We start from the raw sequence: 14019 nt of genomic DNA on the forward strand, positions 1-14019 counted from the left end.
TAGTCTTCTAAAAGTTCCAAAGATCTTACTATATGCCCACTCAGTACAAGTCTTCATGCTTCTGTGCGAACAACTACCCAACTCCCTTTATCCCCATATTAAAAATAAGGCAAAGACAGAAGGAATAACATTCCCTACGTGCTAGGGAAGGTACAATACAGAACAGTGTAAAGACGGTTTCTGGATCCCTGCACCTGCTTCACACGCCTCTTTCCTCTTCTGTCTTCCTTTCCGGGCCCGATGCTCCTCTGATGGAAGGCAAGATGGCTGCCATCCTTCAGTTATCACAGTACTGTACCTTTAGAATGGACAGCATCAGCACTGTGATAACTGAGCCAGGGCAGCCTGTCAGTCACTGTGCTGGCTGGCGGCATCCTCTCCAGGTGAACGAATGACTCCCTCTGAAGGCTCCCCATGAAGTGAAAGATTAAAAGATCCCCTTCTGGTTTGAGATGAGAGGAAGCAGAAGTAAAAAGTAGGGTCATAGCCCAGTAAATGGTGATGCTAAAATACTAAGAGGTCCAGCTGAATTATAACGGAATGAAAGATGAGCACATGATTTATACATATTAATGAGAATGAGCAAACATGATTATGCAGTAAGCTTTCCAGCTTGTTTCACAATGTATTTCTGCCATGCACAGATTCACTGACACTGTCCCCCTGACCTCAATCATTCATGAAATAAATATTTATTGAGGGACTACAATGTTCCAAGACCTCTTCTGGATGCTTAAGGAAATTAAAGATAAGTAAGACACGGCCCTGGCCGGGTGGTTGAGTTGGTTGGAGTGTCATCCCCTGCACCAAAAGGTTGCAGGTCCAATTCTCAGTCAGGGCACAAACGTAGGTTGTGGGTTTGATCCCCAGTTGGGATGCCTATGGGAGGCAACTGACTGACATTTCTCTCTCACATTGATGCCCCCCCCCTTTCCTCTCTAAAATCAATAGAAAACATATCCTCAGGTGAGAATTAAAAAAAAAAAAAAAAAAAAAAAAAAAAAAGAAGTCAGACATGGCTCCTGTTCTCAGAGTGTTCCCAATCAAACACAGCAATAATACTTCATTTCTACCTGACATTCAATAATTTTCTATGTGCTTTTTCAGTAGGTTTTCCATGAGAACACTATTGGGTTGTCAATGAATTATTTGTTAATTCATCAAAAAAGGATTCCAGAAATAGGTTACTAACATTAGCGCATTTCACAGATAGAAAATTAAAACCTATAGAGGTTAGGTGATTCACTTGAGATCATACCCTAAGTTATGGTGAACCTGGGCTCAAATCCATGTCTTATGACTGAGCCCAGGGCTTTTTTTCTCTACCCCAACCTGGCCATTCAACCCTATCAACTGGATATTCAGACTGCACCATTTACACAAACAAAAGGATTTCAGAAAACATTTACTTTTTTGCTTAAGATTTTTAGTTTTCTAAGTGTTTCAGATCATAAAACAGAAACTAGTATGGGTTTTATGCTTTAAGAAATATACATTGGTGAAGAAAAAAAGACACTGCTCTTGTTCTGAGTGCTAAGAATGGACTCGAATTGATGACACCGATGATTATGTACTTTGCACACCTGCAAGTGTGCTTCACTATAGTCAATGTCAATCCTATAATTATGGTGGAGCAAGAATCATAGACAACCTGTGGAATGCCTTCTTTAAAAAATCAACATATACACATCACATGCTTTGAAATTATCTGTACCTTTGAGATGTACCCTGAAGTCATTTCAGGGATGATTCTTAGTTTTAATAAAACAGTACAAAAAGATTCTGAAATAGGAATTCAGGCTTTAGAATACTAATGGATTAAATACATGATTCACTTTTTTTTCCATGTCAGTCATAAATTCTCAAGTTATTTCAATAGCAGTAAAACTTGACAGATATTTGAAAAATAATTATGTTTTCAATTAGGCAATTGCTCAGTTTCAAAGACTCATTATATGCAAATTAGATATTAGCATTGTACTTCAAATAAGTCAGGAGATGAATCAATTCTTTTGATTAGAAGTAAAAAACTAGAGTACAATGATTCTAGCACAATTAATTTTTATGCACGATGAAACTGATCTTATCTTCAGAAAAGTAATATCCAATGAAATAATCCACCTACATACAAATTAAAACAACATTTTCTGAAGTGCAAAAATATCTAAAAGTTAAAGAGGTCATTGCCTAGGTCTTAGCCAACTGATGTAATACAAAGTTGAAACACGAGAGGGCAATGAAGATTTTTTTAAGAAAAAGTTGGATCCCATAACCTAAGATTCCTGGAAATAGCGCCACATTTTTACCCAAATTATAAACATCTGTTAAATGAACAAAGATATTGTGATTATTTGAGAATAAAATGCAAGATAGCTGATCTATCAAAAAGATAAAAAGATAAGCACCTAACATCTCCTGGCCACAAATTCCATCTGCTTTAGAAAAGATGAATACTCACTCTGAAATACTGGAGGGAGGATGAGTATGGGAACAAATAAATGACACTGATGTACTTCTTAGTTATTAGACTGTTCTTCACTAAGACTGAATACTAGTGCAACTGTCTAAATACGAAGTATACAAAGATGAACTTAATATTCGTAATATACTTCAACACTGAAATTCACTCTATTAGTCAAGACCAAAAACCAGACAACTAAACATCTCTGATACAATAAGTAAAGGCTATTTCTTTTATTTTTGTACTTTTCTCTCATTTCAATATTTTTCTATCTAAATAGCGGGTTAAAAAAACCAAGAGACCAAGTAATAAAAAGCAAATTGTCAGCAAATAGTGATTGAAATTAATATTCTCTCAGAATAATTCTAAAGCAGTTTCAAGGAAGAAAAATATGGGTTTTCAGAATTGTATTTTATAAGTACTAATAAATAAATGCTGCAAAAATGTTAAATTTTGTTTCTTCTTGGAAATTATTCTTTATAATGTACATTTAAAAAAATCTAAATCTACCAGAAACATTTCTTTTTCCATATTCTCATAAAAATTGAATTATTTTAATTTTAGAATAAGTAAATGCAGGTGCTCATGCTACAGCATTGAAGTATAGTGCACAGTAAAAGAGGGAAAAAGAAAGTGATATAAAATGCTTTCTTCTGGAGAGTAAATTTAGTTTAAATTCAGTTCTTCAATGATAAAATTGACACAACTGAGAACGATTTCTTCATGATGCACGCACCAAATGTTATTATCTAGGAAACCGAGTACTTCTGGCAACTGGTTTTCCAAAGAACTTGCCTTTAAATCCTTTGTAGTAAAAACATGCACAAAAAAACCATGTCATGTCCCCTTTATCTATGGACAAAATGAAAATACAATGATTTTGAACCTTTAAGTATCTGATTGTATAGTAATTGGAAATATTAATAAGCTGCTGGCAATACAAAATATTTGAAAATACTTTTAAACTAAAATAGGTTAATTTAAATCCACCAGTCTTTTACTGAATTGTAATTTTTTTCCAATGTGAAAACCATAATTCAACTCAGTGACATATATAATATATGCACATATGACCAAACTGTGGTATTATAAGAATGTACAGTCAACAAAATACTGCTTTGTGAGAGGTATACAGAATGTATATTTGCATTTTACTGCAAAGCTTTGCTATATTAAGGGTGTTTTAAAACTAACATGCCAAAGTTTAATAGGAAACTTTGAAAGGAAAAACTGGCTACAAAGGCAAGAAAAAGCTAAGGACCACTGCCCCGTGCAAAGTCTGCCCCAATTCAGGCAGAGAAGCATTAACTGGGGGTGTCACTGTTTTACCTCCTTTAAACACTGACCTCTAAATAGTCTCATGCTTCATAACCCTAGCAGGTCTATCTGGAGGAAAAGACCTATGCATACAATAATGTAGAGACAGAAAGAGAATTGTGCTTTCTTGCTTATGCTGATCAGGACTCAGTCCAAAAAAGGCTCCAGGAAACTAAACTTTATAGATGGACCAGCCCCCAAAGTCTTTCTTTCTTTTCCCCTCACACGGTCACTCAGCACACATACTTTTAGTCCAACTGTGTACCCCACAGTTAGTTTAGTTTCTGCTTTTGCTCTAGATCTCATTTTTTCCCCAGAGTTTGGATTTTATAGTCTGATCACAGGTCAGTTTTACGTACTCAGATTTCACCTTGGCATTGTACCCTTTTAGAGGAATTAGTCAAAATGATCCACCCTTAGCTAACCATCTCTAAAAATTCTGTCTCGAATTAATCCATGATCTCCTCATTACCACAGCAGTGCCATTTGAAAATGCTGGGTCTTAAATTCTCAAATTCCCTTAATAGTTATAGTGGGCAATGCCAAAGACTTGCACTGACTTTCAATTCTAGAGCTGGGGGCTGTTCCAGAAACACAATTACAGTATAGTCTTCTTTCTGCAGAGTTCGGCCTTCTCAGAGCTTCTATTCTATATCTGTAAAATGAACACATTTCTACTTGTAACAAATGCCACAGTGGGGCTGCACTTATTATTAAGTGCTAGATCTTATACTGTAACTTAATTGGGCACTGTTTACCTCTTATTTATTTAAATCAACAGTATTGTTCCTGAAGTCAGACTGTTTGCATCTCCCTTCACAACACTAGTAGCGATCCTTTCCACAAAGTACAAGCTCAACAAACATTTGATTAATTGATGAACCTCTTCATTGCCCAGGGATTCTCTAAATAGGTTATCAACAAAAGTGTATGTTTAAGTCTAGCCTCTGTAGGTATGGTCTTAGGCAAGGTACTTGACAATGGGTCAATGATAAAATGAAACGACAGTACTAAATGGCCCCTAAGTCTCTTCCAGTACCATTGTGGAAGCTCATGAGACAAAACCAACCCCCCAGCAGAACAATGTCTCGCTTCAAATACAGTGTACTTTTCTGGGGGGAGGAAAGGGGTCAGCAACCTTCTGGGCACAATTACCACCAATGGAGCTATGATGGAGGATGGGGATAGAAAGTAAATGAAGGAGGAAGAGAAAATAAGCAAAGGTGAGTGATAAGTGGAATCACTAAGATACCACCAGGTGTCACAATTGTTACTGTGCTGCACACTGTTCTCTGATATATTCTAGCTGCCTAAAAGCCTTTTACGAAAGCAGCCATAGCCAGATGTGTGGGTACTTAAATTTTCCCATGCTGCCCCAACTAGCCTTTCTAGTACCCTGCACATTTTACTGACCTTGAGTAGGGCACAAGTCCTGCATAGAAATCTGCAAAGCAGTACTATTAGGTCTCATACTGTAGTAACGACTCTTGGGGTCCCCAAATCTCCATATGCAAAGTAGATGATTGACAAACATGAAATAGCTGTCATGCAGTCACCTCTTCTAAAATTAATCCATGGACCAAAAGGAGTGATGTTCTAGGCCAGCATTGTCCAAGAGAAGTAAAATGCAAGCCATGAATGTAATTTAAAATAGCCTAGTAGACACATTAAAAAAATAAACAGATAAAATTAACTTTAACAATATGTTTAAACTCAGTATAATCAAAATATTTTCATCAAAACATGTATGCAATGTAAAAATTATTCACCCTGACTGGTGTAGCTCAGTGGGTTGGGCATCATCCCTCAAACCAGAAGGTCACCAGCTCATTCCTGATCTGAGCACATGCCTGGGTTGCGGGCCAGGTCCTCAGTTGGAGGCATAGGAGAGGCAACCAATCAATGTTTCTCTCCCTCTCTGTCTCCCTCCCTTCCCTCCTCTCTAAAAATAAATAAAATCTAAATATGAGATATTTTACTTTCTTTGTACTATTTGAAATCTGAAGCATATATTATGCTTATAACACATATCAATTTGAACACTAAATTTCATCAGAAATACTTAAGTCTGTATTTGGACTATATAAAATTCAGTTTAAAATGCCCATGCATGTGCCCAAGTTGTTTCTGAACTTAAGTTTTCCAATACCTGAATCAAATATCAATTTTAAGAATTATATAAAATTTGAAATTTAGTTCCTCATCACCATGGCCATATTTCAGGTGGTTGACAGCCACATGTCTAAGTGGTGACCTGGATTCTTTTAAACCTGAACCAGATTAAAAGATGTTACACCTTCAACAGCAAGTCCTTCTACGCCAAGTATTTCCTGCCCCACTACTAAGCCTTAAATTGTCCTTATTTCAGTGTTGATCACTTCATAAGTAGCTTTTTCTAAAGACTGAACTTCTTTTAGTTCAGAGAGGAAGGCACAACTCAACCCAGGGAAAGAATGGAGACACCGAGATTCCGAGATACAGAGTTCATTTCAGAGATTAAGGGCTGAAAATCCTGAGATTGTTATTTCTCTGTCCAGGACACTCATCACCCTTCAAAAGTTGTGGCCATTGTCTATAACGAGCCTCTTGACTTCCATACTCACAGCAGTGGTCACTGCATCCTCATATTCTTCACCTTCCTCAAGTGCTCCCTCCTGGCCTCGACCCACAACCTCCTCTATCTCTAGCAAACTCTGGAGCCCACATTCTAGCAGCCCCTTTTTAATTCATTCTGAACAGGGATTGTTATTGTTGACATACTGAAACATATGAATAATTCAATAAACGAATCTCGAACTATCCTATTTATTAATCATTCATTGGTCTAGGTACGCAAGTTATCTTGAGAAAAGCTTTTCTGAGTATACTTGAAAAGCATCCCCCATCCTTCCCCAAAGGAACTAATTACAAACACTACAGCTTTCTCTCCTTATGTCAAAGTTCAGTGTTCCTCTTGCAGCTGATTTAAAAGTTGATCTTCTAAAGGAGCTGGATTCCTAAGGTAGTTCTATTTTGAGCCTTCTTCCTGTTCTGAAGCTAAAGTTGGAAGGGCTTAGGGGGTGATGTCATGGAAGGGAGACCGCTGGCTTTTATACAAGGGTCTTCTCCAGCCACTCTGGGGATGCACAGATGGTGGAAACTAGGAGGAATATTCATTTCTCATCTCTCTTCTCTCTCTCCCTTTTGAGTCCCAGCTATTCATTAGCCAGCAGGAAAACAAGTTCAAATAACCATGCAAACATATTTACATATTTTACTCTTTCAAGTATCTCAGACATGAAAAGACTGGGGAGAAGGAAAATGCCTCAATCCAGGGAACAAGGGTGACAACCTCTTTCTCCGCCCAGCATCCCCACCTCCCCAAATATCTATCATAGGACTACAGGCAAAGATGGGAGGGACAGCTGGTGAGAAGAATAAAGGGATTATAAATCTATGAGGCTTGAAGAGGGAAACGCTGTGGAGGACATTCAGGACAGAAAGGAGACCCTTGGGTCTCTTCTCTTGCAATGTTTTCTCCTCCCTTTTGTATGGTTCGATTTGGGCCTGGGTGTGCCTTCAGCTTTGGGAGGCGTATTTGGCTCTGGAGAAGGAAGAGGGGCCAGGGTGGGGCCCAGGGAAAGAGAGCCAGAAACTGCTTAGGCCTGATTCTGGGCGAAGCTCTTAGGGGGAAAACACAGGGAACTGGAGGGGGGTAGCTGGGGATTCCATTAGAAAACCCAGTGTGGAATAACTAACAGCACTGGGCAAGTGGGGGGAGGGGGCATCACCTCTGTCTCTCGGTGTAAACGCAGCAGTTAGTTCCTGATTGGTGGGGTGCAGGTCCAGAGGAAAGAAAAATCCCAACACATCTGTAGACCAAAACTTGCTAGGCAGGGGGGCTGGATGTGCCCAGTGCAATCGGCAGGTGAAAGAAGCAGTTTCTGGCCAATTCTGGGATGGGGGTTGGCTAAAAGCTCTGGGAAATAGAGGATTCCCTGGTTTCTTGGCTCACCTCTCCTCCAAAGCTGGAATAAGCACAGGTGTGGTCCTTCTCCAAGAAAGTGGCTTCTGGCAAGCGGGCAGCGGAGTGAGGGAAAGGACTCTTTGGCCTGGGATAGCAGGGAGAAGCCCTCGGGTCAGCTAAGGCCAGGAGCAGGCAGTCTTCGCCAAGTCCCCTCCCCCTTATGGAAAACCGACCAGGACTGGCATAAATTACAGGAATACACCCCCCCTCCCCAATAATGCTTCCAATAAAAGAAACAGCCTCTTATGACTACATAAAAAAACTGCAAGCTCTGGCTGATGAAAATAAACAGGTGAGCCAGAAGAAGCGGGAAAGGACTGGAGCTGGGAGAATGAACGTGAAGAGAAATCGAGGCTTCCCCGCCCTCCCTACACACCCTCTCCCCTCTAGCCCCAGAGAATCTGCGTGGCAGGTTGCAAGCTAAAAATGCCACGATGACAGAGCCCCATCTCTCCGTCCCGCGCCCATTCTCTCTCTTACCCCAGGGTCCAACGTCCTAGCCTCGTGCTATCGCCCCATCCCTGGACTGCGCGGGGCTCACCCTCACCCCGGACCGCCGCCGCTGTCGCCGCAGGGACTCCGGTATTCCTCTCTCCTCCCTCCCTCCTCCTCCTCCTCCACCTCCTCCTCGCAGACTCCTCCCGCCGGATCCTTCATGTAAACAACATCCAGGCTCTATTTACAGTCGCCGCCGGACCTCGAGGGACTCACGCCAGCACCCTGGAAGAAGGCGGGGGTAGAGGAAAAGCGAGTGCGCAACATTTACACACACACACACACACACACACACACACCCCGCCCCTCGGCGCCGCTCCCCCTCCATGGGGCCGGAGCGGGGCGCCCGGGGGCCACCCGCGCCCTTGTACACCAGCGCGATGCCTGACATCCAAACGAGGGCCTAAGGGAAACCAAGGAAATGCCCATAGGCGAGGTCGCCCCCCTACCCCGCAGGAAGAAAAACACACCGCAACAACAACAAACCCAGCCAAGCAACACGCTCTAAGTCCGTGCAGGAGTGCGGAGCCCCGGGCCCGCCCCGCGTCGCCTCCCCACCGCCCCACTGCCTACCCAGAGGTGACGGGCTGCGTGCGGTTCCCCCAGGTGGTTGAAGGAGGGCAGGCGACAGGCAGTAGCGTACCCTGGGCACTCACCCCCGCCCGGCCCGCCCTCGGCCCGCCCCCCGCGCGGGCGCCGAGCCGGTCGAGCCCCGTGGTGCGTGTGCGTGTGCGCGCGCCGCGGCCAGCCTCGCCGAACGCCTCTGTTCGCCCCCGCGGCTTACCGCGCCCCCGGGCGGGCTCCTGCGCCCACAACCAGCGCTGCACGGCGGCGCACGAGCGCGCACACGGACGTAGACACTCGGCGGCACGGAGCCCTGCGGCCGCACGCCTCCCGCAGGCGCCCAGCCCCCGCACGCGTCGTCGCCCCCGCGCCGGGGCCGCCACCCCCACACCCACCTGCGCCCCCAGGGGCTCCCGAGCCCCCCTTCCTTTGTTCTTCCTGCTATTTGCATGAGGAATATCTAATGACGCAGCAAGGCTCGCCACAACGTGACCGTCGCCATTTTTCTGTTTTTATTCTATCTCTGCCATGTGATAGATTGGTGGGGGTGGGGGGAATTTGGAAAAGGGAGAGAGACGGCGTTTAAAAAAAAAAACCCAAAACAAAAAACTTCCGGGTCTCATGACCGGGAAGGGAGAAAAACAAAAGGGAAACAGACACAACTGCAAGGGAAGGGGGGGCGGGGGGATTGGGGTGTGTATGTGTGTGTGTGTGTGTGTGTGTGTGTGTCGCGCGCACCCTTTCCTCTGCTTGGTGAAGAGAGGCTCCTGCAGGGTACAGGGAGCATCCTCCAACATAGACAGCCCAGTGATCCTCGGTGGGTCCAGGTCGCACCCGCTAGCCATGGCAGTCCCCTGTTTTGGTCCCACACCCGCCGCAAACGCTTTGCGAAGAGGTCGCCTTAATCCTTTCTGGTGGCCTCCACTTGCCGGTGGCCTCCACTTGCCGGTCCCCCCCAGAACTCGCGCTCTGGATCCAGGGCGAGTGTACCGCTCTGGGTTACGTTCAGAGAGGTCTCACTATTACCCAAGGAAAGAAAGGATAAAGTATTTCCCAAGTTTTAAAATAGTTTGCCTTTGATGATGTTTATGACAACAGCGTGGCAACGCCAGGCAGCATCTAATATTGGTTGGAATCCTTCCACTCTTTCTTTACCGCCCCCCACTTTTCTCTCTGCTGAAAGTCGAACACACCCTTGTGTGGTGTTTTGGGAGGGTGGGGGTGGTTACGTGGGAACGGACCATACATCAGGGACTGATGTGTTTGGAAGAAATTTCTAATAAATGGTCGTTCAGGGTAGGGGAGCATTGTTTAAGAAGACAGTTACTTGGAGCAAGGTGGATTCGTGTTACACTGATTTTATTCACATTCAGAGGGCGTGACAGACATTTCATTCTTTCCCAGCTCCCATGTTCACTGTTGCTGGAGGGGAAAAAAGTATTTGGAAACTCTGCCACGGTTTTCAGTGGGATATAAAATGTTGTACTTTTGTTTACTACTGTATTTCCTTTGGGCACTTTCACTTTTGTTTCTCTTGAATTTCCTTTCTGGTTTCTTGTTGGTATTTTATAATTCGGAGCAGAAATGGACTTTAGAGTTGACCTGGGTTCCTCACTGTATACGGGAAGAAACCGAGGCCCTGAGTAGTGATGGAGTTGCTCCAGGTCGCACATTTAATTAGAGTGGAGATCGGATTGAGCCCCGGCTCACCTGATAACTGATAGAGGGGGTAGAGATGGAGGAGAGATGGGCATGGAGTGGGGAAATTGCTTAGTAATGTATGGCAGAAATTCTGCTTTGTAAAATTAATATCCAGTAAATTAAAGATGGAGAACACTCACCAGATCATTCATTCCCTTCTTAAGATCCTTATGAATTGATTGCTTCTTCAGGACCCCCTTTCTTAAGATTTGACTCAAGTATATCTGTTCATTCAGATTCCACTTCACTTTTACCTTGGAAAATTTGTCATCTCACTGAACAGCCCTACATGATTGTTATGATTTTTTTTTTGAAGACTCACAGAGTTGACGTCTCCCCCTTTGTGCACCGACTGTGTCCCTTGACTATTACATCCTGGTGACTTTAACACTTCAGTGAACTAGAGGGTAGGGTTGGAGGGCCTGGGCCATGCCATGTTCATTTCATAGCTCCCAGATGTTGCACCCTATCCGGCGATGAGTGAGCAAAGGAAAGAGGTCTGATGAGGGTTTTTTCCATAATTCCATCCTGACCATTTGTAGGAAATTCCTCCCATGTATCTGGTAAAGGCAGAACACTAGAGACACTTTATGGTTCTTACACCTTTGCAGACAATTTTTAGCAGTCTTCTAATTAACAGAGACAAGCAAAACATAATTTTCTTTCTTAATATTTTTGAACCAAGTGCTTTCTCTCCCCCTTTTATTATATATATATATTTACCATGTTTGATCCCTCTTCTTCAAATTCCTTCTAATTTATATTAGTTTTGCCCACACTTGCCCTTTGACTTTTGCTTTCATAGACTCCAAAAGGTTGGTGGAGTTAAGCTGTGATTTAACCCTGCTCACCCTGCAATCAAATTACCAGAGGAACATTCTTAATGAGACTGGTTCCTCCTGAAACCCAGTGAACTAAGTGAGGAGGCTGGCAGTTAGTTGAGGAGGCAGGTTGAAAAGGGCTACTGAAAAGATGTCAGCATCTGGACAAAAACTGCACATTTGCAACTTTAAAGATTGGAGAACAACTGATGTTTGCGATTATATTTACAGGTGGGCGAAGGGTCTGAATTGTCACACATGAGTTCATCACATCCAGATTGATGAGGTTCCATTGCATATTTGAACATTAACTGCATGTATTCCTTTGGGTAGGGCAGATAAGTTGGTATCACTGATCATAACATCATTAGTGATCATGTATTCATCTCAGATAATAGTAGTGTGGTAATAATTTTAAGTGTAACAGTATCACCTTCCAGCAAGGTGGAAATGAAACCTAATTGTATTTAAAGTCATATGCTCCCTTAAATACAAAGCTGAACAGAGAAAAAAGGAACATTGCCCAAAAATATAAGAAATGTCTCCAGAGCTCTTGTCTTCCTGGATATGTGCACTCACACGTTACAAAGGAGATCAAAGTTTAGTTCTTCGGGTTACCACATAGCTGCTGATTAAAGAAAGGTGTTGCAGACATACAGGCACAAGAACAGTCTTCTAGCTCTCCAATACACACTTGAAAAATAACAATTTGGTGTGTGAGAGCATGGACTTTGGAATCAGGTCCATTAGCTGTGTCATCCTGGGCAAATTATTCATCAGATCTGATTCTCAGTTTCTTTACTCATAAAATAAGCATAATAACACCTGGCTCAAAGAGGAGTTTTTAGGATTGAAATTTAATAAAATATATGTAAAGACCTAGCATGACACTTGTGACATAATCTTTAGTGAGCAGCTGTAATAATTTTTAAATGTATTTTTATTTGCCCCATGCACTTCTTAGAATTATTCTATCCCTTTTGGCTTTCTGCTCTTGAACATTCAACAAACCTACTATTAGTGAAATTTCTGTGACTATAAATATAAATAAAAATAGGTTCTATCCTCAATAAGTTCACAGGAGCCTCCAGAAAAGACACATATTCAAGTAACTATACTGATGCTGATAGTCCGAAGACACACACTTGGTTTGTACCACTTTATAATGACCTATCTGAGAAGTGTATAATTAAGATCTAGATTTATTAATACCCAGGCAATGACAAAGCTTATGGAAGTACTTAGAGAAATGCCCAAGACAAAACCCCAAACACACACACAAACAAAAACGCTCACATTTTCACATAAATTAGGAAGATTACTTTTAAAACACCACCTAATCTGTGTAATTCTGCAGCTTTTAATAACAGTTTCCCGGTTCAATATAAAAGTCAGGCTTCTTTTGCATGTGTGTGAAAAATAGGCAGGTTGTACTTTGAAGTAATGTTAAAAGATGTAGTTAATAGGAAGCACTTCTGGTTGTTAATTAATTAGACCACTTTAATCAAGAACTATTTTCTGAGAAACTTATTCCCAGCCCTGGGTCAGGAGCTAAAAAAAAAAACAAAAGGATAATGAAGACATAGACTTTGCCCTTGAGGAACTCATTCAGGTGTTTATTGATTACCTACTGGGGATGCAGTGGTGAACAAGACATTCAGCTTATTTGCAGGAGATTGATGTCTACAGATATCTTTCCAGCTTCCTCAAGAAGTGTGCAACTGACACAAGTTTTAGACAAGGCAAAATATCTATATCCACCCCCCCCCAACTCCGAAAAACAATTCTTGAAAGAATAGTTTGGTCTCTACTGCCCAAGTGAATTTGGGAATCTCTAGCTTTAGGCAAAATTGTGACATGAGCAAACCATATTCAATTCTCCTCGAGTCTGAGCTATTTAAATAGCCTTCTGGTCTCTCAGTTCCTGTCTTTCTGAACTGCTTTGTCCCCTCAAAGGTCTACTACAATGATGATTCCAAATTGCAAACTTGATCATATTATTCCCCTACTTAAAAACTGTGATGACTCCTCATTACATGTCAAGCATGGCACACAAGACCTTTGTGATCTTGCTCTGCCTAGCCTCTAGCCTCATTCTCCATTACTTACATGTAGGGTTTTGCCACATTAGTAAATAAAAATACAGGATACCCAGTTAAATTTAAATTCCCCTTAAACAACTTTTTTTTTTATCTTAATGTATCCCAGGTATTGCATGTGACATACTTATACTGAAGTGTATTCATTGTTTATCTGATATCCAAATGTAAGTAAGCATCCTTTGAACTGGTAACCCTTTGGCTCACAGGCCAGTGCTCAATCCAGGACAGCATCTTGTATTTCATCTGGCAAACCTACTTATGCCAGTCTTGATTGATTAACTTGCCATTTCCCGCTAGTCTCTTCATGTCTTTGTAAGTGCTTGATAACCTTTCATCGCTGCTCCTTATTCATGTTCTTCTGCTTCTTCTTCAAAGCCAGTCATAGAGTTCTGGAACTCTACAGATGGGGTTTTGGAATCCTTGTGCTGGGAATGGGCCTGGCCACCTGTGTGCCTTGTTTAGTAACTGGGCTTCAGCCCCAGTTCCTGTTCATTCTTTCCATTCTCCCTCCTGGAACTGGAGTTCTGCCCTGAACCCCGGTTTACTTGGCTG

At 42.3% G+C, this 14019-nt stretch overlaps 1 pseudogene across 1 annotated transcript; it reads right to left on the minus strand.

Annotated features, from left to right (window-relative positions):
* Positions 1–284: 284 nt before the first annotated feature.
* Positions 285–8936, minus strand: LOC150015034 (uncharacterized; annotated as a pseudogene). Its single transcript, XR_016509597.1, has 5 exons — positions 8853–8936; positions 8326–8504; positions 7585–7828; positions 4339–4427; positions 285–442 (listed from the first exon to the last, which is right to left on the minus strand). The product of XR_016509597.1 is annotated as an uncharacterized LOC150015034 (transcript).
* Positions 8937–14019: the final 5083 nt, after the last annotated feature.

Source organism: Furipterus horrens, unplaced genomic scaffold (genome assembly GCF_987537825.1).
Source record: "Furipterus horrens unplaced genomic scaffold, mFurHor1.1.pri manual_scaffold_3, whole genome shotgun sequence".
NCBI classification, from domain to species: domain Eukaryota; kingdom Metazoa; phylum Chordata; class Mammalia; order Chiroptera; family Furipteridae; genus Furipterus; species Furipterus horrens.